Consider the following 25,083-nt stretch of genomic DNA (forward strand, 5'->3'; position numbering starts at 1 on the left):
ACTCTCTGGGATTCCCACTCTCACACACACTCTGGGATTCCCACTCTCACACACTCTGGGATTCCCACTCTCACACACACTCTGGGATTCCCACTCTCACACACACTCTAGGATTCCCTCTCTCACACACACTCTGGGATTCCCACTCTCACACACACTCTGGGATTCCCACTCTCACAAACACCCTGGGATTCCCACTCTCACACACACCCTGGGATTCCCTCTCTCACATACACCCTGGGATTCCCTCTCTCACACACACCCTGGGATTCCCTCTCTCACACACACCCTGGGACTCTCTGGCATTCCCACTCTCACACACACTCTGGGATTCCCTCTCTCACACACACTCTGGGACTCTCTGGCATTCCCTCTCTCACACACCCTGGGATTCCCTCTCTCACACACACACTCTGGGATTCCCTCTCTCACACACACACTCTGGGATTCCCTCTCTCACGCACACCCTGGGATTCCCTCTCTCACGCACACCCTGGGATTCCCTCTCTCACGCACACTCTGGGATTCCCTCTCTCACGCACACTCTGGGATTGGCTCTCTCACACACACTCTGGGATTCCCTCTCTCACACACACTCTGGGACTCTCTGGCATTCCCACTCTCACACACACTCTGGGATTCCCTCTCTCACACACACCCTGGGACTCTCTGGGATTCCCTCTCTCACACACACCCTGGGACTCTCGGGGATTCCCTCTCTCACACACACTCGGGGATTCCCTCTCTCACACACACATTCGGGGATTCCCTCTCTCACACACACACTCGGGGATACTCTGGGATTCCTTCTCTCCCCAAAACTCGGGGACACCCTCTCTCAAACACACTCTGGGATTCCCTCTCTCACACACTCACTGGGATTCCCTCTCTCTCACACACAATCTGGGATTCTCTCACGCACACACACAATCTGGGATTCTCTCACACACACACACACACACAATCTGGGATTCTCTCTCACACACACACACACACACACAATCTGGGATTCTCTCTCACACACACACACACACACACACACACACACACACACACAATCTGGGATTCTCTCTCTCACACACACACACACACACAATCTGGGATTCTCACACACACACACACACAATCTGGGATTCTCTCTCTCACACACACAATCTGGGATTCTCTCTCTCACACACACAATCTGGGATTCTCTCTCTCTCACACACACACAATCTGGGATTCTCTCTCTCACACACACACACAATCTGGGATTCTCTCTCACACACACACACAATCTGGGATTCTCTCTCTCACACGCACACATACACACACACACACACACACACACACACACTCTGGGACTCTCTGGGATGTCCTCTCTCTCACACACTCTGGGATTTCCTCTCACACACACTCTGGGATTCCCTCTCTCACACACACCCTGGGACTCCCTCTCTCACAAATGCTCTGTGAAACTCGCATACACACTCTGGGATTCCGACACTCACAGAGTCTGGGATTCGCTCACACACACACACTCTGGGACTCTCTGGGATTCCCTCTCTCACACGCACTCTGGGACTCTCTGGGATTCTCTCACACACAATCTGGGACTCTTGGGGATTCCGTCTCTCTCACACACTCTGGGAGTCCCTCTCAGACACTCTGGGACTCGCCCCTCTCACACACAATCTGGGAAACTCACACACACACTCTGGGATTCTCTCACACACACGCACGGACTCTCTGGGATTCCCTCCCTCACGCACACTCCGGGATTCACTATCAAACACAGTCTGGGATTCTCACAAACACACACTCTGCGATTCCCACTCTGGGACTCTCTGGGATTCCCTCTATCCCACACATTCTGGGACACTCTGGGATTCCCTCTCACACACACACTCTGGGATTCCCTCTCACATACACATTCTGGGAAACTCGCACACACCCTTTGGGATTCTCCCATTCACACTCTGGGATTCCCTCTCACACACACACACTCTGGGATTCCCTCTCACATACACATTCTGGGAAACTCGCACACACCCTTTGGGATTCTCTCATTCATACTCTGGGATTCCCTCTCTCACACACACTCTGGGATTCCCTCTCTCACACACACTCTGGGATTCCCTCTCTCACACGCTCTGGGATTCACTGTCACACACGCACTCTGGGATTCCCTCTGACACTCTGGGACTCTCTGGGATTCCCTCTCTCTCACACACACTCTGGGATTCCCTCTCACAAACACACTCTGGTTTTCACTCACACACACACACACACACACACACACACAGGGATTCACTCTCTCTCACACACTCTCTGGGAAACTCGCACACACACTCTGGGATTCCCTCTCTCACACACACTCTGGGATTTGCCCTCTCTCACACGCTCTGGGATTCACTGTCACACACACTCTGGGATTCCCTCTCTCACACACACTCTGGGATTCCCTCTCTCACACACACTCTGGGATTCCCACTCTCTCACACAATCGGTGACTCTCTCGGATTCTCTCTCTGTCTCACACACACTCTTGGATTCCCTCAATCATACACACTCTGGGATTCCCTCAATCACACACACTCTGGGATTCCCTCTCTCTCACACTCCGGAAAATCTCACACACACTCTGGAGTAGCTGCAAGAGCGAGGCACATTGACAGAGGCAGCAATTCGACCCACACAGTGAGGGATACCACATGGAGAGATACTAAGTGATATCACCAGAGTGCAAGATCAAACAATTGTGCAGGAAGAAAGGGTTTTGATTCATGTTGCACTGGGATATACAAACTCTCTGGGATTCCCTCTCTCTCTTACACTCTGGGGCTCTCTGGGATTCCCTCTCTCACACACACGCTGGGATTCCCACTCTCAACACTCACTCTGGCATTCCCTCTCACATACACACTCTGGGAAACTCGCACACACACTCTGGGATTCTCTGGGATTCCCTCTCTGACACACATCTGGGATTCCCTCTGTCACACACACTCTGGGAAACACACAGACACACGGATTCTCTCACACTCACTCTGGGATTCCCTCTCTCACACACACTCTGGGAAACTCACACACACACTCTGGGATTCCCACTCTCCCACACAATCTGGGACTCTCTCGGATTCTCTCTCTCTCACACACACTCTTGGATCCCCTCTATCACACACTCTCGGGGACTCTCTGGGATTCTCTCTCACACACACACTCTGGGATCCCCTCTCACACATACACACACTCCGAGATTCTCACACACAAACACACTCTGGGATTCTCTAGGATGCCCTCTCTCACACACACTCTGGGATTCTCTGATACACACTCTGGGGCTCTCTGGGATTCCTTCTCTCCCACACACTCGGGGACTCCCTCTCACATACTCTGGGGCTCTCTGGGATTCCTACTCTCCCACACACTGGGGGACAACCTCTCACATACTCTGGGATGCGCGGGGACTCCCACGCACTCACACGCGCGGGGACTCACACGCGCTGGGACTCTCTCGGATTCTCTCTCTCTCACATACACTCTTGGATTCCCTCTATCACACACTCTCTGGGAATCTCTCACACACACACACAGTCTGAGACTCTCTGGGATGCCCTCTCTCACACACACTCTGGGATACGACTCTCACGCACACTCTGGGATTCTCTCACACACACACTCTGGGGCTCTCTGGGATTCCATCTCTCTCACACACTAGTGGAAACCCGCACACACTCTGGGATTCCCTCTCTCAACACTCACTTTGGCATTCCCTCTCACATACACACTCTGGGAAACTCGCACGCATACTTTGGGATTCTCTCATTCATACTCTGGCATTCACTCTCTCACACACACTCTGGGACTCTCTGGGATTCCAAGTCTGACACACGCGCTGGGATTCCCTCTCTCAACACACACTCTGGGAAACTCGCACGCATACTCTGGGATTCCGTCCCACTCACACACACTCTGGGATTGGCTCTCTCTCACACACTCTGGGAAACACACACACACACTCTGGGATTCTCTCACACACGCAAATGGCGTTGCACGTGGTTGGGGGGAACGGCGTTGCACGGGGTTGGGGGGGATTGGGGTGGGTGAACGGCATTGCACGGGGTTGGGGGGATGGGGGTGGGGGAACGGCGTTGCACGGGGTTGGGGGGATGGGGGTGGGGGGAATGGCGTTGCACGGGGTTGGGGGGATGGGGGTGGGGGAATGGCGTTGCACGGGGTTGGGGGGGATGGGGGTGGGGAAACGGCGTTGCACGGGGTTGGGGGGGATGGGGGTGGGGGAACGGCGTTGCACGGGGTTGGGGGGGGAACGGCGTTGCACGGGGTTGGGGGGGAACGGCGTTGCACGGGGTTGGGGGGGAACGCGTTGCACGGGGTTGGGGGGGAACGGCGTTGCACGGGGTTGGGGGGGAACGGCGTTGCACGGGGTTGGGGAATTGCATTGGGGGAACAGCGTTGGAGAGGGTTGACGGGAACAGCATTGCACACAGTTGGGGGTAACAGTGTTGCACAGGGTTGGTGGGACGGGGTTGGGGGGGACAGTGTTGCATGGGGTTAGGGGAACGGCGTTGTGGGGGGAACAGCATTGCACGTGGTTGGGGGGGAACGGCGTTGCACAGGGTTGGGGGGACATGGTTGGGAGTCAATGGGGTTGGGGAGGAACGGCATTGCACGGGGTTGGGGTATGGCGTTGGAGGGGACGGTGTTGCACATGGTTGGGGGGACGGGGTTGGGGGAACGGCGTTGGGGGGTACAACGTTACACAGGGTTGGGGGGACTGGGTTGGAGGGTACAACGTTGCACGGGGTTGGGGGGACAGTGCTGCATGGGGTTGGGGGGGAACGGGGTTGGGGGGAACGGCGTTGCTCGGGGTTGGGGGGACGGTGTTGAATGGGTTTGGGGGGGAACGGGGTTGGGGGGAACGGCGTTGCTCGGGGTTGGGGGGACGGTGTTGAATGGGTTTGGGGAACGGTTTTGGGAGGGGACGGTGTTGCATGGGGTTGGGGGGGAATGGTGTGGGACTGGTTTGGGGGGGGAAACGGCATTGCACTGGGTGGGGGGGGACGCGGTTGGGGGGACAGCTTTACTCTGGGTTAGGGGGAACGGCGTTGCACAGGGTTGGGAGGAACGCCGTTGCACGGGGTTGGGGGGAACGGGTTGAGGGGAAACGGGGTTGGGGGGAATGGCATTGCACAAGGCTGGGTGGACGGGGTTGGGGGGAACAGGTTTGGGTTGGGGACGGCGTTGCACGAGGTTGAGGGAACGGGGTTGGGGGAGGGGCATTGCACAGGGTTGGGGACGGGGTTGGGTGGGGTTTCACGGGGTTGGGTGGGGACGGGGTTGTGGGAATGGGTTTGGGCGGGAACGGTGTTGCATGGGGTTGGACGGGTACAGGGTTGGGGAGAATGGGTTTGCACAGGGTTGGGGGGGATGGGGTTGGAGGGAATGGCGTTGCACGGGGTTGGGCAGGGATGGGGCTGCATGGCGTTGGGCGGGGACGTCGTTGCACGGAGTTGGGGGTACGGTGTTGTGGGGGCGGGGGGGACAGTGTCAGACGTGGTTGATGGGAGCAGCGTTGGACGCTGTTGGGGGTGGGTGGGGGGGACAGGAGCCCCCTGTAAATTGATGTACATCCCACCCAGCCCCTCAGAGCCCCCTGTACACATTGACACATTCCCCCCACCTCACCCCCCCACCTCGGATCCCCCTGGAAACACTGACACATTCCTCTGGTGTATTAATCCGTTCCTGAAAGTTTGTATAACCATCCCCACAACCACGATCAATCAGCTTCTCTCAAGCTCCCACTCACAATGAAAGCTATAGCCCCCTCTACAAATGGGTGAAATGAACAATCCAAATGATACCCTTCCATTCCCTACATCAAAGCAGTGACTACTCTTCAAGCTGACAATCTGGGCCTCCAATCAATCTCTCTGTTCTGGGAATTCACTGAGCAAATATTAAAGAAATATCCATTATGAACCTGACAGACCACCTTTCAGGGATTCCCCCTGAGGGAGAATGTGTATAGTGGGTATCTCCTGAATTGTCCCAATGGCTGGAAGTGTTTCTCCATCGAGATCCTCTGATTCAGAGTCCAGAAACTGGGGTGTGTGGAAGGACAGGACTGTGTGAGCTAGTGTATACCACATCTGACTGTGTCAGTCACAAAAATAAATCTCTCGGTTTGAGTCCTGTCATGGTCAGTGTGGATCAGTAATGGACGTCTGATTCCCTGTCTGGGAGAAAATATTCCTGTTTTGCAAGATCAACATTTTAAATTGAATATTCCCACGTATCAGAACTACCTCCAGAGTCAGCGATGAACAATGGACCCTAATTTACACCCAGACATCAATGAGACATAGAAAAATAGTCCTTGCTGTTTCAATAGCACAATCACAGCGCCACAGTCAAGCAAATGAGGGGATTGTTTCTCCCAAAAAAAAACTTTAGCAACACAGACAGAACGTTACCATTTAGCCCCAGGAGCCTGACTGCAGCTTAATAACATTTTTTGTTCTGATTAAAAGTTTGTAGGCAGCATGGTGGCACAGTGGTTAGAACTGCTGCCTCTCAGCGCCAGAGATCCGGGTTCATTTCCCGCCTTAGGCGACTGACTGGGTGGAGTTTGCACATTCTCCCTGTGTCTGCATGGGTTCCCTCCCACAGTCACAAGGATGTGCAGGTTAGCTGAATTGGCCATGTTAAATTGGCTGTAGTGTTAGATGTTGGAGAATGGGTCTGGGTGGGTTGCGCTTCGACGGGTCGGTGTGGACTTGTTGGGCCGAAGGGCCTGTTTCCATACTGTAAATAATCTAATCTAATCAAATGGAAAACATTAACTCTGCTTCTCTCTCTCTACATTACCTGCCAGTCTGTTTCAAATTTCCAGCAGCCACAGCATTTGTGTTTATTTTAGTAACACAAAACTTTTCAGAACTCACCCAGTTTCTGCAACATCTTTTGATCCACTTTGTATTGCAAACATTGCAAATTATTCTCTGGAATGTAGTCAGTGATTCCGTTCTTGAAGTGGAAATGATCACAGATTCCCGGGTGTTTGAGTGAAGTCATTTCTCCTTATCTCAGTCACTCAGGCTGCTCTCCATTTCTGAGACTGTGACCCATTGTTCTAGATTCCTATCAGCAGAGACAGCTGCCAACATCAATCCTGCCAATCTCTTTGGTCATAATATCCAGTTCAATGAAAACAGCTCTTATCACATGCAGTACAGGATCTCTGAATCTCACCCACTTAGCCAACAATCTCCAGAACCAGGAATAAGCCGGTGCCCCTCTGTTACAAACACTCTGATGGCAATGTGTGCTTCCTTCAGTGAGAAAAACAAATTTGCAACCATCTGTGTCCGTCTGTCTGCCTGAGGGTCCAATAAGTGCATTGATGGAAATCACATTAGAAAACCAAATCCCTTTCCAGGTGTTCAAATCACTTCATGCAGAATTTACAGACAAAGGAAATCTGTGTTATCGGGAGCATAATCTTATTAGTGACAGTCTGTTGCACACAGCAACATGATCCTCTCACAAACACAAGCCATTGTTCTATGTTGAAATTGAAATGTGAAGCCAAAAAGGTCATGGAAACAATCTGCTGCTTGTCACTTTAATAAATGAACTTGCTGATAAGATAATGCCCAAAGTGTTATAAAGTTGAAGGTGTGCACTGTACCTTTAAGAGGGAGAGAACACTCTTCTGAACTGAGAGCTTATAACTACCTGTGTACCGTATATGACTGGCCAGCAATCCCAGAGTGTACTGGGAAAGCAAACAAATGTAACATTTGGCTGTGAAATATAGACCGGAGTTGGTTGCTGTTTTGACAATAATTCAAATTTAATCTATCAGTTTAAATTATACCCCAAGATTCCAAAACCCAATTGAATTTGTATTTATTGTTTTGCCAGCATCAAGCCAATGAGATGCTCTGTTGGGGGCATATAAAGTGCAGACATTTTAAAAATTGGTCAGAGAGTAACTGCTGTCTGGGAGAGTTAACATCTTGCTCGCCAAGAAATTAGGAAAGTCTCTCAATCAAAGGGTACCTTTTCATATGAAACATACTCAGAATAAAAGAAGACAACGGCCCAGGGAGATCCTCAGACAGACGAAGAAAGACACAAAAGACAAGAGCCGCTATGTACTTTTGAAATTAAGTTGATGTAATTTTAATAAGTGACTTATTGAAATAACATATTGTTATATAGCTGGAGGCAGATAATAAACAGTGAAGAGAAAGAGGGAGCTTAGATTTATGATTAGTTGTTTAATATTCACTTTTCAAGTTAAAAATAATTTGATGCTATTTTCTTTAAATAGTGGAATTTGTGAGTTTTCTGTCACTCAGACTTTAACAGATTACGTGGTGAGGTGAACTTTTCTGGGTGTTTGGTTTAATTAACAGAGGGGTTCACCATCATGTTGTAACAAAAGAAACACAACAAAGTACAGCATAGGAACGGGCCCTTCAGCCCATAATGTTGTGCTGAATGTGACACCAAATTAAACTCATCCTTTCTGCCTATCTTTGTTCCACATCCTTGCATATCCACATGCTTACCCAAAAATCCCTTCAACACCCCTCTCATATCTGCCTCCTATACCATCCCTGGCAGCATGTTCCAGATTCCTGCCAATCTCTGAGGAAAACATATTCGCCCTCACATCTCCTTTGAGCTCTCCCTCTTTCACCTTAAATGCATGTTCCATAGTAAAGATATTTCAGCTCTGGGTAGAACATTTTGACCGTTAACCCTGTGCATCTCATGACGCTGCGCTGACTGTCCCTAATTAGGCCATTCTTTCCCAAATGCGCATAAGTCCTATCCATAAGAATTCTGTCCAAAGCTTCCCAACCACTGAGATGAGACTCACCGGGCTATAATTTCCTGGATTGTCCCTATTTCCCTTCTTGAAGAGAGGAACACCAGTCCTCTACGACCTTTCCAGTGGCTAGCGAGGACTCAGAAATCTTGGCCAGGGCCCCAAAAATCTCCTGTCTTGCCTCTCTCAATAACCTGGAGTAGCTACCATCGGGTCCTCGGGATTAATCCACTTTAATGCTCTTCAAGAAATCCAACGCTTTCTTCTCGACCTCAAAATTGCCCGAGCACATTAGCCTGCTCCACACAAATCTCAGTATCCTGTATATCCTTTTCCTGGGTGAATGCCGATGCAAAGTAATTATTTAGGATCTCGCCCACTTCCAGTGACTTCAAGCACAAGTTCCTTCCTTTAGACTTGACTGGCCTGACCTTCTTCCTAGTTATGTGGAAGCTGTGGAAAGGGTTCAGAGGAGATTTACTGGGATATGGCCTGGTATGAAAGGAAGGTCTTACAAGGAAAGGCTGAGGGAATGGAGGCTATTTTAGTTGGAGAGAAGGTGGTCGAGAGGTGCCTTAACTGAGATCTATAAGATAATCAGAGGGTTAGATCGGGTAGCTATCTTTTCCACGAATGGTGAAGGCTAACATGAGAGGACACAGCTTTAAACTGAGGGGGGATAGATTAAGGACAGATATTAGGGGTACTGTCTTCACTCAGAGAGCAGTAGGCACGTGGAACGCCTGCCTGCAACAGTAGTAGAATCACCGACGCAAAGGGCATTTAAATGGGCATTGGACATCCATATGGGTAATATTGGAAGGGTGTCGGTTAGATTGGCATCAGATTATTTTCACAGGTCGGTCCCACACTGAGGGTCAAAAGGCCTGTACTGTGCTGTAACGATCCATGTTCATATCCTCTTGTGGGTAATTATCTCCAGAACGATTTGGGATTCACTTTAACCCTACTTGTGAAGGGCATGGCTCCTCCTTGCTCTGCTCATTCCCTGTTTGTGTTCCTTTGAGCTTTTGTTTTGCACATTTCTCACATGCGATGCCAATTCTAGCTTCCCAAAATTTGCATAGGCTTGTGTTTTTCTCCCTTCTGACTAAATTCCCAGCCTCCCTCATTATCCAAGGAGCCCTTACATTGCCAGCCTTGTTTCTCCTCCCTCCTGAAACATGCTGGTCATGAACTCCGATCAGAAAGCCTTTAATGAACTCCCACGTGCCCAATGTGGCATTGTCTGATGACAGCTGCTCCCAGTTAACTCTGCCTCGCTCCTGTCTAATACTGACATCATTTTCAATCCCATAATTTAGAAAAATCCCTCTGGGTCCTGTCCGTATCCTTATTCATAGTTACCTTAAAAAAACTTAAGTTGTGATCACTGTTTCCAAAATGGTCTCCCACTAAAAGGTCAGTCACCTGGCCAGGCTCATTCTGAAACAATGAAACCCTGAAGTGTTGAGCAGCCAGTTCTGTGCTTCTCCCAACCAAATTTCTGGAATGGCCACAATATCGGATGTGAGTTTATTTACCTTAGCTACGTTGCTCCTTGTGTTGAAATTAACACACTTCAGCCCATTCGTACTATGGTGTTCATTTCTCTGCATTCCCTTTCTGATTGACTCGTTTACATCTTCCTTCCTTCCTTCCTCATCCCGAGCCCCCACAATGTGCTGCCCTGCTACTGTGGTTCTCATGCCCTTGCCATTCTAGTTTAAACCCTCACGTGTAGCAGGAGCGATCTTCCCTGTGAGGATATCGGTTCCCCTCTAGTTCAGGTCACCCCTGCTCCAGAAGAGGTTCCAATGATCCAAGATCCTGAAACACCCACTGTACCAGCTCTTCAGCCATGCATTCATCTCTGCTATCTTTCAATTCCTTATCTCACAAGCACATGGGACTGGTGGTAACGCAGTGATTACTACCCTCAAGGTCCTGCTTTTGAGTCGTTTCCTACTTCCTGTGCTTACTGCTCAGGATCTCATCCCTCTTTCTACCCGTGTCGTTGGTAGCAATGTGCACCATGACCTCTGGTCTCCCATTCTCCCAATTCAGAATTTCATGCAAATGCTCAGAGATGTCCTTGACCCAGGCACCAGGGATACAACACCCCATCCTGGAGTCTCGGACGCAGCCACAGTAACACCTGTCTATGCCCCCAACTAGCGGCTCTCCTCCTATTTTCGCTCCCTTGGATTTTGCCCGACCTTGTTCTACAGCAGAGTCAGTTATAGAGTCATAGAGTCCTACAGCACATAGAGAGGCCCGAGGCGCCAGACTGATCCCTGGCAACCATAATGTCCATCCATGGCAACCCCATTTCCCTGCCCATGCCCCATATCCTTCTAATCCTTTCCTACCCATGTATTTGTCCAAATGCCTCTTAAATGTTGTTAATGTACCTGCCTCAGCCACTTCCACTGACAGCTCATTCCGTATGAGAATCAGCATCTGTGTAAGAAAGTTGCTGCTAACGTTCCCTTTTATTCTTTCCCCTCTAACCTTAAACTGATGCCCTCTCGTCCTCAATTCTTCAACCCTGGGAAAAAGACTGAATGCATTCACCCTATCCATGCTTCCCATGATCATATACATTTCTATAAGATCGCCCTTATGTCTCCTATGCTCTGAAGAAAAATATTCCAGCTTGTCCAACCTCTCCCGATAACTCAGGCCATTGAGTTGTGGTGTTATAGACCTGGTTACCGCTGTGCTACTCCCCTGAGAAGCTATCTCCAACAATACACCAGCTCTCTCTTCTTAAACATCCGCATCCAACCCCATCTTTATCCCCTGTATGATCCTCAGTGTGTCCTGCTGTTGCTCCAACCCGACCACGCGGACACCCACCTACCTGATGGAACCTGGATGTTTGGACTGGACAAGATCAGGGGTGTATTTAAACACAATGAATGGAATTCTGAAATGACATTTGGACTGAATGTAATGTAGAGCAGCGTGAAATGGAGGTGGATGACCAACGTGACTTGCTATAAGGACACAGACAGGAGAATCTGAGGTGATCATGAATATATGGAGGTAGAATGTGGGAGACAAGCTGGGACTGTGTTGGGTAGTCATGGTCAGAGGGAACAAATGCTGGATGGAGGGTTTCAGCAGCTGATGGACTGACGCTCAGGTGAACCATCGGAAACTGAGCAAGTGACCACCATCTAATAGGACAGAGAAACTGATCCATCAGCCTGAAACTGAGTGACCACGTGGCTGTCAGTGACTCCAACACAAGGGAATGGAAACATTGCTCAGAGCCTGTTTCTGTAACATTCAACACAACCAGGAAATGGAAAGTGAATAATGAGCTGAAAACAAGGCCACTGCTCTGTTAGAGTCAAAATCATTCAACGTTCAGTCACTGAATATTCTAACCTGCAGAAAGGAATTTCCCAGAATCACAGCAGAAGGAGAAAACAAGCTTGGCAGAGACAGAATGAAGCCACCGCCTGCATCAAAACAGCTCAGAACAAAGAGGCTGAATTCTCATCCAACTGACAAGCAATACAGATACTGTCAGAGTTACAGATCGAGTTCAGAATTATTCAGGAAAGAGACTTACCAGATACACTGGTCGGTGGGGTGTGCCAAAGATCCATGAAGTAGCCTTGTGATGTGCCATTTTTTTGGTGAGAAATGATTCTTTGTTTTCGTTAAGAAGAGCGGACGTGTAGTTCACTGATCACTCGATTTACAGACAAAGGAAACCTGATCAAGGACTCACAGGTCAATTACACTGTTAGTGACAGTCCATCGCACACAACAACAGCCTGTTACACAGAGAACAAAACAGATTCTAGTTTAACAGAGACACTCTCACAATGAACATCTGCTGCTTTAATAAAAATGTTACCTGTTTGAAGAAAAGGAACATATCACCGATACAGCGAGACCTTTAAACTGCCCAATGTAACTGCGGAGATTTTAACCAATTCAGTGATCACTTTTTCTATGTACTTTGAAGCTATTTTGAGCAGGGTATGTATCGTGGGTCGGTGTGGACTTGCTGGACCAGGGGTCTGTTTCCACACTGGAGGGATTCTATTCAATACAATTGTCAACCTGTCCCACAGCAGGATGGGTATGACCCAAGGGGACTCTGTACCGGACAGGGGTTGTGTCCAATAGCAGGATGGGTCAGGCCCGAGGGGAGTCTGTACCGGGGAGGGATTGTGTCCCACAGCAGGATGGGCAAGGCCCAAGGGGACTCTGTACACATGTGGTTGTGTCCCTCAGCAGGATGGGTAAGGGGTCTGTGTCCCACAGCAGGATTGGTAAGGTCTGAGGTGAGTTGTACCGTGGAGGGGTTGTATCCCATGCAGGATGGGTAAGGCCCGAGGGCAGATTGCACCAGGGAGGGGTTGTACCCCACAGCAGGAAGGGTGAGGCCCAAGGGTACTCTGTACCAGGGAGGGTATGCGACCCAAATCAGGCCAGGTAAGGCTCGAGGGTAGACTGTACCGGGGAGGGGTTGTATCCCCCAGCCAGACGGTTAAGGCCCGAGAGGAGTCTGTACCTCAGAGGGGATGTGTCCCACAACATTTTCCACAGAGGACGGTTCATACACGGAATGGACTGCCAGTGGTACATGGGAGAAACAAGAACAATTACAACATGGAAAAGACATTTGGGCAGGAACATGGAGGGGAGAAGGTTTGAAGGGCCATGGGCCAAACGCAGGGAAATGCAACTCATTCAGTTCTGGAAACCTGGTCAGCATTGATGACTTCGGCCAGAGAGTCGTGCAGCACACAAACAGACCCTAAGTCTTGGGTTATTGGGGGAGTGGACTATCTTGACAAGGCATGTTGTAAGACTGAAGTAAGTTAGAGAGATATGGATGGTAGTCTGGACTGGAGCAGGTTTCAAATGTGTGAAGTGATTGGTGAGAGGGGAGGAAAGTACAGAGATAGGAAATGTTTTTGGCATTAGAATGATTGAAGACACTGATCCACAAGACAAGCCATAGATACAGTGTGGGAGAGGGAACACAGAATGGAACATTCCCAGACAGCATTCCCACCCTCTCGTGGAAGGCCTGCTTTCCCCTCTTTTGTACTGATGCTCACTAAGGCAGTACAGGCTTGGATTGATAACTGTGACACTCCCGATGTTGTCTTAGTACAAGAAAACTTGCAGTAAAGGCGGTGACTGAACCTGGGGTGTGTCTGTACTGTGCTCCCCCTCCAGCACTATAGCTATGTCATGTCCTGTTAGCTGATGTTTGGAGCCCTCTCATTGCTCTCTGTTCTGTGCACTGAGTGTGATCTTACATCACTGCAGGATTTACTGAAGGCTCCAGATCTCCCTGCCCTGTGTCTCTCTGGCTGACAAACCATCTTCAATGAGAGATGGATGAGACACCCAGCAGCTGGGAAGTCTATTAGGTCAGGAACTTCCTGAGTACCTACAGACAGATAAGCAGAATGGGAAATTAGACTGATGCAGTGAGGGCTACACATGTCAAATGGCACTGAGTCCCACAGAAATCTGGAACATCCCAGTCTCCATCGTCTATCAGGAGTGGAGAAGTCTGTTTGCTCAGGATCTGGAGTAGCTGCAAGAGCGAGGCACATTGACAGAGGCAGCAATTAGACCCACACAGTGAGGGATACCACATGGAGAGATACTAAGTGATATCACCAGAGTGCAAGATCAAACAATTGTGCAGGAAGAAAGGGTTTTGATTCATGTTGCACTGGGATATACAAACGGTGAGCAGGCAAAGTGATGGTCCAGTGGCATTAAGTGAGACAATTTATCCAGAAACTCAGCAAATGTTCACTGGACACAAGTCCAAATCCCGCCATTGCAAATGAGAAAATGAGAATTAAATGCTTCAAAAAAGATGTAATTAAAAACCTGTGAGTATTAAACAATTGCTGATGTTAAGTAAAATCCACCGTGTGCATTCATGTCTTTAGTGAAATGATCTCAGGTGGGTCTATCCTCCGATTGTCCTGGACCCGGATAGCCCCGCCCTCCTGCTCATTGACCTTCTCAAGATGGCGGCTCTGAAGCCCGCGCTCCCTCTTCCCTCAAACAAATGGCGGCCGTGACCCTGGGCCGTTTTCCCGACAGAGACCATCATCTCCTTATCCAGGTCTGGAGGGTCTTTTTCGGATTTTTTTTCACCTATATCCGCGTCTTGTGAATTCTCTCCGCTCCTTTCTCCCAGTGAATCTCCCACACGCCGCTCTCTGAAGCCGATCGTAGCCGCACCCGGAGAAAGCTGCTCCATGACTCGCCGTGTCCTGGTTAATGTGACACTGCGCATGCTCTTCATAGAAACCAAACTGCGCGTGCGTCGGAGGTTGTCAGTGAGTTTATAGAGAATATTCATATCTGCACAGAATCACGGGGGAAATATTCGACATTAACAATTGCTCTGTCGAGTTACAGTCATTGAGATGATTAATATACAAATAGATCGTTCGGTCCGACTTAACCATACCAGCCAGGTATGTAAATTACCAATCGTTCTGGGAGTTTGAAAATAAGTTTGTTACTCAAGTTGTGTAAATCGATTGGAAATATGTTCATTGTCAGATTTACATCTGAACTATTTCTTTAAAATCTCACATTGGTTTATGAGAGGTGTTTAATGCTCCGCTATGCCATGACAATGATCAATCCTGCAAAGCAGTTTGCTTTCTGACCAATCCTGAAGCGTTCACTCCACAGAATGCATTGGCCCGCTCCTCACTCATTCTGATTGGAGGACCGGCCGCTGCTCGGTCTTCCAGTTCCGCCCCTTCCTTCCAAAAGCAGAGGTGATTCAGGTGCGACTCAGCAGTTCAGCAACAGAAACATTAAGGGATAAGGGAAGTTGGAGTCAATGCCTTGTGATGCAGGGAAAATATCCCGAATCTTGGACCGAGAGACCGGCGTTCAATTCACAGGTAGTGCAGGTGTGTGTAAAAACAACTTTGAACAGGTTCATGAGGGAAAATAAGGGAAGTAAGGAACCGAGTAAAAACAATAGAAAACCCATACAATGTGGTGGTGCTCTCAATAGTCAGATGATTTTAGACTTTACCAAGTGTTTCAGGGTCCCAATACAGTCTGTTCCACTCCTCCTTGTGCACATATACCACGATTGTGGGGTAAAGTGTTGTGGTGGGATATAAAGGTGCTTTTCTAGAAGTCACTCGGTTTTGGAGTTAAAAATGGGTGAGAAAGAGTAGGGTTTTGTTTGGAGTTACCTGTTCCCCTCCTGCTGCAGCATCTCATTACTGCCCTGACTCTACCTTGTACATGTTTGGTAGAGAACACTGTCATTTCATAAGCCCACAATACAAGATCCGTCACTCTGTTTAAGACAGCAGAAATCTCTTTTAGCACTATTGTCATGACATGCATGAACCTGTTGCAATGCTTCAAACTCCATGACAGACTCGGTCTGGAACCTCCTCTATCCTTAAGACTTTATGCACTGCTTGGACTTTTCCATTTCCCCTTTGCACGTTCCCTTTCCAACCCACCCCACCTGTATCATTCCACAGTTGGAGCTGTCAAGGGCAGAAGTCTGTGGAATAGCCTCCCTAACCTTCTCTATCTTCCTTTTAAGATGTATTTTAAAATCATTCTCTTTAATCAATGTTTTGATCATCCATGAAGCACCTTCGGAGATTTGCCATTGTGAAAGTTCCATACAATGCAAGTAGTTGTTGGTATTGCCATACATTAGGAGAAACAGGAATGATGCAGTCAAAATATCTAACAAAAAAGTCACCGATAGGTGCAATGTATAGGCCACCAAATAATTACATCACATTGGCATGGGCAATAAACAAATAAATAACTAATGCCTGTACAAATGGTACAGCTATTATCGTCGATGATTTTAATCTACATGTAGATTGGTCAAACCAGCTCAGTCAAGCTAGCCTTGAGGAGTTCACTAAGTGTATTCATGATAGTTTTCTTGAACAGTATGAAATGGAACTGACAAGGGAGCAAGCTATCCAAGATCTGGCCCTGTGCAATGAGGCAGGAATAATTAATGACTTCAGAGTTAGGGATCCCCTGGGAAGAAGTGATCACCGTATGGTTGAATTAGAATACATATGGAGAGTGTGAAGATAAAATCTAATAACTGGGTCCTGTGCTTGAACACTAGGAACTACAATAGAATGAGAGAGAATCTGGATAAAGTAGACTGTAAACAAAAATTTTATGGTGGGAAGTTGATGAGCAGTGGAAGATTTTCAAAGACATTTTACAAAGTGCTCAGCAAAGATATATTCCAGTGAAAAGGAAGGACGGTATGAAAAGGTATACTCGGCAATGGGTATCTAAGGAAAGTGATCAAATTAGACCCTAAGAACATAAGACATAGGAATAGAAGTAAGGCCATTTGGCCCATCGAGTCCACTCCGCCATTTAATCATGGCTGATGGGCATTTCAACTCCACATACCTGCATTCTCCCTGTAGCCCTTAATTCCTTGTGACATCAAGAATATATCAATCTCTGCCTTGAAGACATTTAGCGTCCCAGCCTCCACTGCACTCCGTGACAATGAATTCCACAGGCCCACCACACTCTGGCTGAAGAAATGTCTCCACATTACTGTTCTGAATTTACCCCCTCTAATTCTAAGGCTGTGCCCACCGGTCCTAATCTCCTCACCTAACGGAAACAATTTCCTAGCACCCACCCTTTCCAAAACATGTATTATCTTGTAAGTTTCTATTAGATCTCCCCTTAATCTTCTAAACTCCAATGAATACAATCCCAGGATCCTCAGCCGATCCTTGTATGTTAGACCTCCCATTCCAGGGATCATCCATGTGAATCTCCGCTGGACACGCTCCAGTGCCAGTATGTCCTTCCAGAGGTATGGGGACCAAAACTGGACACAGTACGCCAAATGGGGCCTAACCAGAGCTTTGTAAAATCTCAGTAGCGCATCGCTGCTTTTATATTCCAACCCTCTTGAGATAAATGACAACATTTCATTCGCTTTCTTAATCATGGACTCAACCTGCATGTTTACCTTTAGAGAATCCTCGACTAGCACTCCCAGATCCCTTTGTACTTTGGCTTTATGAATTTTCTCACCGTTTACAAGGTAGTCCATGCTTGTATTCTTTTTTCCAAAGTGCAAGACCTCTCATTTGTTCACGTTGAATTACATCAGCCATTTCCTGGACCACTCTCCGAAACTGTCTAGATCATTCTGCAGCCTCCCCACTTCCTCAGTACTACCTGTCTGTCCACCTAACTTCATATCATTGGCAAACTTCGCTAGAATGCCCCAGTCCCTTCATCCGGATAATTAATATATAACATGACCACGCAGGTAACCATGCCTGGGATCCAATCAACGATAAGCCCAGCAGTAACTTCAGTGCATTTGCCGAATGGGCAGACTGTTCAAGTGCAAGGAGTTATCCAAGCAGCTCAGTCCTCGGTCATACAGTCCCCTCCAGTTCAGACTGTTCAGATCTCTACTATATCTGAATGTGAGGACTCCAAGGAATCTGTGGATAGCATGACTGACTCTCAGAAATGTAGAGAAATTCTATCGAGACGGTCTTCATTCAGGAAAATCCTGAATGAACTTTCTTCTGATCCCCTGGTGTGCCAAGAAATTGATGAGGAAAAATCAGAAGAAGAGTCTGTCTCAACTGTTACTACAATGATGATGCAGACACCCATCTATCAGACTATCAGCAGACAATACATTGCTATCACACAGCGGGGGAGCAATTCAGCTGGCCAACAATGGTTCAGATGGAGTGCAAGGACTCCAGACACTAACAATGACCAACGTAGCTACAGCCAAGGTTGGAGCAGCCATTGTACAGTATGCACCGAGCCCTGATGGACAGCAAATCTTTGTTGAAAATGTGTTGCTGGAAAAGCGCAGCAGGTCAGGTAGCATCCAAGGAACAGGAGAATCGACGTTTTGGGCATAAGCCCTTCTGTGCCAGGCAACCAAGTGCTTGTACGAGGTGCTGCTGAAGATGTCCAAACCTATAAGATCCGTAAAACTCCTAACTCCACTGCTGGCCAGGGAATGGTTATGGCATCTTCACCAGTCCTGCAAAGCCAGTCCCAGAATGCTGAAGAAACCACTCATAAATGTGAAATCTGCCTCATGAAAAACAGGGAAGCAGCTCGAGAGTGCCGTCGCAAGAAGAAAGAGTATGTGAAATGCTTGGACAATCGGGTTGCTATTCTGGAAAATCAAATTGAAAGAGAAGGTGTACAAAGTGGCCAAAAACAGCGTGAAACTAGAACTGGGAAAAAGTTAAAGGTCAACTGAAAGCCACAAAAGAGCTATAAAGAAAAGTAATATAGAACATGAGAAAAATAAACTAGCACAGACTATAAAGACAGAGAGCAAAAGTTTATATAAATATATATAATGAGAAAAGAATGGCTAAAGTAAATGTTGGTCCTTTGGAAAATGAGAAGAAGCATTTAGTTATGGGATATCACAGTGGAGGATACTAATATCTTTCCAGTAACTAGCAAAGAGACAAAGGTAGGTGAGGATTTGGAAACTATCATTATTACGGAACAGCTAGTTTTAGACTGTTTGGAGGTAATTGAGCTAACGATAGAAAAGTCTTCTGACCCTGATGGAATGCCTCCCAGGATACTAAAAGAGATGCCAGGAAAAATAGCAAATGCACTGGCAGTAATTTTCTAAAATTCACTGGACTCTGGCAGTCCCAGCAGATTGGAAAACAGCAAAAGTGGCACCACTGTTTTAAAAAGGAGGTGGACAAAAAGTGGGGAATTACATACCAGTTAGTTTATTCTCTGTAGTGGGAAAGATGTTTGGGTCTATTATCAAGGAAGAAATAACAGGGAATCTCGATAGAAATTGTCCATTGTACAGATGCAGTATGGGTTCATGAAGGGCAGGTCATGCTTGACCAATATTTTGGAATTCTATGAAGACATTTCAAGCAAGGTGGACAACGGGGACCCAGTGGATGTGGTGTACCTGGATTTCAAAAAGACCATCAACAAGGTGCTGTGCAAGAGGCTGTTGCACAATATAAGGGTGCATGGCGTTAGCAGTAGAGTATTAGCATGGATAGAAGATTGGTAAACTAATAGGAAGCAAACTGTTGGGGACAAATGAGTTGTATTCTTGCTGACAATCATTGACAAGTCGTGTGCCTCAGGGATCGGTGTTGGGACTGCAATTATTTACAACTGATACAGATGATTTGGAGTTGGAACTACATGTAGGGTGTCAAAGTTTGCATGTGACACTAAGATGATTAGCAGGACAAAGTGAGCGGAGGACTGTGAAACTTTGCAGAGCAACATAGATACATTGAGTGAGTGGATAATGGTCTGTCAAATTAAATAGAATATTTGTAAGTATAAAGTTTATACTCTTTGGTTGTAGTAACATTTAAAAATAAAATCACTTGAATGTTAAAAAGTTGCATCATTTGCTCTGCAGAGTGACCTGAGCATCCTTCTGCATGAAGGTTGGTCACCAGGTACAACAATCAGTTCAGAAAGCAAATGGAATTTTGTCCTTCATTGCTGAAAGGAATGTGTTTAAAGGCAGAGGTTATGTTCCAGCTGTATTTGAGTGTTGGTGAGGCCACCCCTGGAGTACTGCATGTCGTTTTTGTCTTCTTACTTGAGAAAGGATGTACTGGCATGAGAGGGGGTGCAGAGAAGGTTAACTAGGTTGATCCCGGAGTTGAGGGGTTTGGCTTAAAAGAGACTGAGTCGATTGGGATTATATTCATTGGAATACAGAAGAATGGAAAGATATATAATAATTAATGGAATGGATAAAATAGAAATAGAGAGATGTTTCCACTGGCAGGTGAAGCAAGGACAAGAGAGCATCACCGCAAGATTAGAGGCAGCAAATTTAAGACTGAATTGAGCAGGAACTTCTTGACCTCGATGGAATTCATTGCCCAGGGAAGTAGTTGATGCCAGTTCAGTAAATGTTTTTAAAGCTAGGTTAGATTTTTAAAAACGTAATTAATTAATGGACACGGTGAGAACGTGGGTAAATGGTTCTGTGTCCACGAAATGATCAGCCAAGATCTTATTGAATGGCAGAGCAGGCTCGAAGGGCAGGGCGGCCTTCTCCTGTTCCTAGTTCTTCTGTTATACATCCCTCCCTCATTGGTGACTTGGAAGTGTTGGTGTTGGATTGGGATGGACAAAAGTAATATTCACAGAACACCAGATTATTGGTCAACAGGATTATATGGAAGCACTAGATTTGCTGGTTCTTCATCAGGTGGTTTTGAGATGCTGTTGTGTCATTTTTAACTCTTGTAACTCATGAACAGCAACAAAAGCCACGACGCAATCCGTATGCTCCAGCCAACAATGGGTCCCGGGTGATTGATGTCAGAGGCGGACCAATGGAAAGGCAGGGACAGCGCTGGAGGACCTGGCAGGGCAGTTGGTCCTCCGATCAATCAGGATGAATGAGGGGCGGGAGTAGACTATACCACGTGATCATCCTCGCGGTCAGTTCGGGATGTGTGGACAGAGAGCTGTTGGTAAAGATAGAAATAAACAGCAGGAAGCGGGAGGGAAATGGTGTTGGTATGGGGTGAGAGGGTTTACAGACATTTGGTGCACATCGGAAACTACAAATTTGAAACTTACAGTCCCGTTTTTGTAGTAGACAGGAAAATGCCTCATCTGGCGATTGATTCGAGTAAGCACCACCATCTTTATTCGGGGCAACGATTCATTGGGCACGTGCAGCCGCCAGCTTTGTAGGGGGCAAAGTTCAGGGGGACGCATGTGCAGCCTTCTCTGGTAGACAGTCATAGGGCAGGATTTACACAGAGCATATTCACACCCAGAGAAATGGATTTTTTTTCTCTGGATTTGTTTTGTCATTCATTTAAATGATTTGAATGTGAATAGAGGCGGTACAGTTAGTAAGTTTGCAGGTGACACCAAAATTATTGGTATTGTGGACAGTGATAAAGGTTGTCTCAGGGTACAATGGAATATTGATCGGATGGATCAATGGGCTGGGGAGTGGCCGATAGGGTTTAATTTAGATAAATGTGAGGTGTTGCATTTTAGAAAAGCAAATCAGAGCAGGACTCACACACTAAATTGTAAGATCTTGGAGAATCTTGCTGAACAAAGAGACCCTGGAATGCAGGTTCATAGTTCCTTGAAAGTAGAGTCGCAGGTAGATAGGACAGTGAAGAAGGCATTTGGTATGTTTCCCTTTATTGGTCAGAGCATTGAGTAGAGGAGATGGACAGGACATTGGTTATTTTGTAATATTGGAATATTGTGTGCAGTTCTGGCCTCCCTCCTTTCAGAAGGAGGCACCGAAACTTGAAAGGTTTGAGAATTGATTTTCAAGGATGTTACCAGGGTTGGAGGATTTGAGCTGCAGGGAGAGGCATAATAGGCTGGGGTCATTTTCCCTGGAGTGTCATAGGCTGAGGTGTGATGTTATAGAGGTTTATAAAGTCATGAGGGACATGGATAGCATAAATAGACAAGGGTTGGTGGAGCCCAGAACGAGAGGATATAGGTTTAGGGTTGGGGGGGCGGTATTCAAAAGGAGCCTAAAGGACAACTAAAATTGTCACATTTCAAAGGCATTTGAATAGGAAGGGTTCACAGGGATGTTGGCCAAGTGCTGGCAAATGAGAATAGAATATCTGGTTTGCATGGATGGGTTGGATTGAAGAGTCTGTTTCTGTGCTAGACACCTCTGACTGTGGGATCATAAAAGTGAACATTGCTCTGATTCATCTCTGGGCTCCTTGATGTCTATTTGTTTGTTATCTTGCTTCCTCAGTCTCTCGTGTGTATTTTTGCTCTGTGTAATATTTTACTATTACGTTCACAGACTCTTTGTAAATGAATTGTCCACTGCTGCCTGGTTCCTGACCATATGCTCCATTATCAGGTTGTTTTTTCCACAATATCTTTGACAGTCAAGAGTTCTTTTTTCCAAAAAATGAGTAGATTTTCCTTCCATTTCTGACAGTCAAATTCTGCACCATTTTCATTCCCTGTAAATCATATTGCACTCCCTGAAACATGATGTGTATTTCTCCTTCCACAGATACCAGTGATCAAGGCCAAAGCTCTGTTACCTGTTGAGAAGGTGATGTTTGACTTCCTTGTACTGCTGCAGTGGGTATGGTGAAGGTGCTCCCACAACGTGGTTGGGTAGGAGACATTACAGATTATTCACTCAGAGATAGTGCAGAGTTAAAGATATCTGTACAAATCAACACGTTTTTAATTTCACAAAAATATTGAACTTTTGACATAAGGCTAAAATGGTTAAAATTATGTCCGGTGACCAAAACTTTTGCGAAATAAGCATTTTTTCAGGAGCGACTTAAAGGAAAAAAGCAGATCTTAGAGGGTTAGGGTGGGAATTCCAGACCGTGTTGCCTTGGAATCTATAGAAACAGTCACACAGCTGAACTCAAAAATAAACACATCATTGGGAGTCTGAACTAAAATGAGTTATTGAGATATGAAAGGGTGTGTGGTGCAGGGAGATAGGAATGATTACAGCCAGGAATTAAACCCAGGGTGTGAAAGTAAATTGCTGTTGCTTATAAATGGGAGCATTTTGATGGATCAGCAAGTTCTGGTACAAGTGAGTACTTGGGCGGTAGAGTTTTCAATATTCTGGAGATTATAGGGATGGTGATTGTGGGATGCTGGCCAGGAGTGGGTTTAGGTCATGAAATCTAGAGTTAACAAAATGAATGAATCGGTGTTTCAGTAAATGAGCTGAGACTGTGGTGAGGTCAGGTGATGTTACTGAAGTCGAAACAGTGGTCTTGGAGTGGGACTGGGCTATCACCCTCGCCTCACCTCTGGAATTCAGCTGTTTGTCAGTTTGTGAATCAAGTCTGTAACAAGATCAGGAGCTGAGTGGCCCTGGCCGAACCCAAACTGGGTGTCACAGAAGGTTATTGCTGAGCAGCTGCGTGACAGCACTGTTGATGACACCTTCCATCACTTCACTGCTGAGCAAGTGTCGACTGATGGAGGGAAATTGGCTGAGTTGGTTCTGTCCTTCGTTTTTGTGTTGAACATCCCTGGGAAATGTTCCACAATGTCAGTAGGTGCCAGTGCTGGACTTGTCTTGGTGGGCAGCAATTTCTGGAGCACAGCCATCAGTATTATTGCCACAATGTTGGTAGGGCCGACAGCCTTTACAATACTTCTCCATTTCTTGATCTGATTTGAAATAAGTTTTCAACCAATTCGTTTCACGTCTGTGATGTCAGGGACCAATGAAGGCTCCATCAGTAAGGGTGGGGATATCTGTGATGCTTCCTGCAGTGAGTTGTTTAATTGCCCATCACCATTCCTGACTAGGTGTGGCAGAACTGCAGAGCTCAGATCTGATCCATTCGTTGTTGGATCCCATAGTTCTATTTGGTATTGCTTGCGCTGTTTGGCCTGCAGGTTGGGTAGCTTCACCAGGTTGGCATCACATTTTTAGGTATGCGTGGTATTGCTCCTGGCATGCCCTGTGGAACTCTCCGTTGAACTAAGGTTGATCCCCTGACTTGATGTTAATGGTTGAATGGGGAATATACCAGGCCATGAGATTTCAGATTGGGCTGGAGTACAGTTCTGCTGCTGTTTTGGCCCACACTGAGACAGAAGTTGCAGGGTCAAGAGGGCTGATTGTGTGGTTGTATTTTCCAGTGCATTGGTAGATGTAATGTGGTCCATCCAGTTTCACTCCTTTGTTGAGACTGTGCAGTGATTAATACAATGAGTGATTTGGTGGGCCACTGTCAGGAATGCAACTTTTAAAAAAAGATTTTGTGATTTACACATGAAAGAAGTGAAACTATCATGGTATTCGAACAGATGAAAGACTCAACAGACAATCAAGGTATTTTTCAATGGAGAATTGCAGTTACATCACACTATAAATTTTTGCTATAAATTCTGCCTTCGAATTGTGCCCTCCACAATCACCTGATGAAAGAGTGGTGCTCCGATAGCTAGTGTGCTTCCAATTAAATCTGTTGGACTATAACCTGGTGTTGTGTGATTCTTAACTTAGAATATGACCCCACTACTAACAGGACTGCATGTAAACAGGCTCAGTCCAGTTAATCAATACATTCGGAAGGATTTCCTCCAAGTTTGATGACGCAATATTAGTCAAAACCGTCAACTTCAACCTGCAATGATGCTCTTCATAAAAACTTCAGGCTGACACAAAGCTCCAC

General features: G+C 46.9%; 1 long non-coding RNA gene and 1 pseudogene across 1 annotated transcript in view; one reads left to right on the forward strand and one right to left on the reverse strand.

Annotated features, from left to right (window-relative positions):
• LOC140475966 (uncharacterized) overlaps positions 1-12,469 on the reverse strand; it is a 48,893-nt gene extending 36,424 nt beyond the window's left edge. The window contains exons 1-2 of the long non-coding RNA XR_011960385.1: positions 12,435-12,469; positions 6,951-7,146 (exon numbers count right to left, since the gene is read on the reverse strand). This is a non-coding gene — a long non-coding RNA (uncharacterized lncRNA). The remainder of the gene's footprint in view (positions 1-6,950; positions 7,147-12,434) is intronic.
• A 5,716-nt stretch (positions 12,470-18,185) lies between these two features.
• Positions 18,186-21,309, forward strand: LOC140476013 (cyclic AMP-responsive element-binding protein 1 pseudogene; annotated as a pseudogene).
• The last annotated feature ends 3,774 nt before the right edge of the window (positions 21,310-25,083 follow it).

The sequence above is a fragment of the Chiloscyllium punctatum genome, chromosome 4, assembly GCF_047496795.1.
Source record: "Chiloscyllium punctatum isolate Juve2018m chromosome 4, sChiPun1.3, whole genome shotgun sequence".
In the NCBI taxonomy this organism is placed as follows: domain Eukaryota; kingdom Metazoa; phylum Chordata; class Chondrichthyes; order Orectolobiformes; family Hemiscylliidae; genus Chiloscyllium; species Chiloscyllium punctatum.